Here is a 3,604-nt window from a genome sequence, read left to right as displayed (position 1 = left end):
TCGAAAACTAGCTTCAGTGCTACGATGAAAATGAAGATTATGACGCTGCAATCGTTGCAGCAAAACACGACACGTTGACAGTGATGATGATGATACCGCTAATTAATAAGTTGGTTAAGTGACAACACAGGATGTGAGGAAATGCATTGAAACTTTGTGTCCGTATTCCATTGCTGTGTTAGATGTTTGCGGCGATTTCGTTCACGTGCAATCCATCAACAAAACACGTCAGATCACATTGGGTAAGTTCTTCAAATGTTGACTGAAACTTTTTTCTATTGTGCTTCGCATGCTGAGGGTCATGGAGATTGTTTCTTAGAATTTGTTTCTAAGTTAATTTTCTCAATAAAAAAGTTCGACTGTAGTTCTTGTTTGTACATGTATGTTCACCAGACATGTGTGCCACACAATAAAGGTCATAATTACATTTTAGTACATGATTTACATGTACATTTACTGTTTGCGACATATAGCACATCCTGTCTTACAATGTAGGACATGTTCATGTAATCGGACCAGCCGGTTATTAGGACCAAAACGATCGCTTCGCAGTGTGGTCCAATTAACCAGAATCAACTGCAGTAGTAATAATAATTATATTCCCATATTTAAATTATTTCTGTACAATAATAAAGTATCAGTGCAGATTATATCCTGTTGCCATATTTAATTGCACTCTTGCACAATGTGAAACATTTCTAAATTATAAACACCTTCTTAGCATCGTGCATTTTACTTTTATAGAGTAAAATAATAAATCATAACAAATGCTAACACTCTAGAGACTCTGTTCAGTAAGTTTCCACAGCTTTCTGACATAATTTTTAAGCATTTAAAATAAATGTTCAGTTTCAGCATATCAAATATAATATGCTGGGCCATCAGTGATACTTTGCTCCTGTATCACACTTGATACAGTAGTGGGCTCATGGACAAAAACTGGGTCAAATCATATATGATGTACTGGAAAAGGTTAAATTTGAAATAAATTAAAAAACAAGTTTAAAATTTAGGCTTTGAGGTGCACGTTTGAATGGATTATACAAGCTTAAAATTTTGAAGTCCTGGATGCTGCCGTTTTCCCACAATGCAAGGAACATACTATTATGAAAAGTACAAGTGCAGTAAGATGGCTTTCCTTGCAAAGCAGTTTTAGGGTTGCCATATTTGGCGAGAAATTGCCCATTTGGCGACAAAATTGGTGATATACCATGGACGGATGGAAAACCTTCTGGAATGAATTCTTACTGGTTTAGCCCAGAATGCTCTCGAGCACAAGCCGAAAGTTATATAAACCCTGCTGCCCCACGGTCAGTTACTGACAGTCAGTATTGAGTTGGTGTCTCGTCGATCGAGTTGACAGCCGGGCAACGAGTGCCGAGTGGGTCGTCGAGTGCACCGAAATAATATAATATTTTGTTAGTTTTACTAAATAATTTGTATTAGCATTTCATGACATTTAGATAATTCTACTGTTTATTATGCTGATACTATACTGTGCTTTGTTAACAGTGAAGCTCCATCATGTCCGAGAAGATGACTATGAAAAATAGTTAGTTGACATCAGACAATATAAAAAATGTAATGACTTTAAATTACTGCAAATAATGTTACAATAAAATTTTATTACTTTAATGATGGTGCCTTAAAACAGTGCTTCTTGATGTTTTCAAAGTCGAAAATTAACAACCATTTTTTTTTTTTAAATCGTAATTTTTAAAAACTTTTCAGAGCCAGTTAGGCATTTATAGTTTGTTGACCTGAGGCCTCATTTACCTATCCTTGTTCGGACTATGTTAACATAGAAGAAAACTGATAAATTTAAATACTCCTCAATATGTGCATATTTTTGGCAATGATGCTATTTTATGACACTTCTATTTCATGAACAAAGGAAAATGGACATTAGAATGTTGATCTTTTCATAAGTTGCCTAATACCTCAAATCGAATTCTTCTGACATTTTCTATTTTTGAATACAAAATATGAAAAGAAACTTACAGAATATACGCATATGATGTATCCAAACAGAAATAATGAAATCTAATGCCACCATGCAGTATTTAAGATATGCAAAGGTTGCCAACAAATGTTTTCTCCATTCTTCTCAATCTGTGTGACTTTACAGGAGTAACTGGAACCATTAAAATTTACTCAAGGTTATGATTAGTTAATATCTAAACTATTTTTAAATATTTATAAAACAGATCAAAGTGAAGATTTTTACTAAAACAGTGACATGGATAGGATACAGAAATTAAATGTTATTGTTCCATTTCCAATAGACATTCAGCTTAATTTTAAATCTAATTTTATATTATGAATATACAAAGTATATTTTTAGACTTATTATTCTGAAATTTAGCAGTTGCTTTAAAAGTCTAATTTTTCTTGATCCTTACTTTCACCATCGTCGTACACTTTTTAAGCATTTAGAACATCGCAGTTATGGGTATGCAGTTATTCTGAATGGGTTAAGAACCACATTCTTAACCCATTCAGAATAAACATGTCTATGTGCATTGCAGTAAACATTATCTCACGGCCAGGTGTGTCATATGTGAATTGCCATTTAATTCACTATGTGGCCAGGTGTACCACATATAACTTTTTAGATAGAACATTTAATTAGTATTTTTTATTGTCACTAGATGTAGCTGTATGTCTCTTATGTTGAAATTTATGGAAAGTAAAGCATGTTTTCTATTTCGGAATGAGAGTGAGATTCGTGAGTGTTGAGCGATGTATTCGCTCTTTAACCGAGTCAGTAATGCACATGTAATGGATGCTTTGGAATAGTGGGGTAGATCTTCTATCTTTTTAGAGGTTTTATTTATTGTTCTTAAACACTTTTTTCCTATCATTAAGATGGATATTTTTTATGGCTTAGTGAAGTGTTTTTACACCTAACTAGCAAAACGAAAACAGTATTTAACACAAGAAGAATATATATATATGAATGATAAATCAGTCTTTCTCATACTTGATGACAATGGTGATATTTTTGCAGAATTGGATAATAATAGCTATTCTAATATGGACATATTTATTTGAAGCACATAAAGATTTATGCTTGCTGGTTTTTTATGAAAGATATTTTTAATAATTTTTATTTTTATTAATGTATTGTATTAAATAAAATCTGTGATTGGATGTTTTTGCCATATATTAAGTTGAGGTAAGTCAAAAATTATATTACTCTCGAATTAATTATTTTCTAAAAAATTTTTAAGAAAATACAATGATAAATTTTAAAATTAGTGCTGACAGCTACTGAATGCTCCAACTGCCCAGACAGTAAGGGAACTAACTGCAATACCAAAGGGCTCCTGAATTAAGGCACGGATGTTAATTGTCTTTTCCCTCATAGGAGGTCATGGTGACCACTTGTTAGGAGCCTCCATAATAAAATGACCAGCACTTCTGGCCACACTGAACTATCCAACAGGAACATGTTAAATAATCAAGAATCTGTTTGTATGCAATGAAAGCAAATTTTAGAAGTACTGATATAAAAACACAGACATAGAAGCATAGCAATGTTGTTTGGCATAGATTCTTGATGCTTAGGGCTTCAACCCATACTAAAAAGAAAGAAGTCAAG

This window comes from Stegodyphus dumicola, chromosome 2 (genome assembly GCF_044657685.1).
Source record: "Stegodyphus dumicola isolate Sdum_Otavi_A_Nest chromosome 2, ASM4465768v1".
Taxonomy (NCBI): domain Eukaryota; kingdom Metazoa; phylum Arthropoda; class Arachnida; order Araneae; family Eresidae; genus Stegodyphus; species Stegodyphus dumicola.
Note: the sequence above shows the minus strand (reverse complement) of the source record.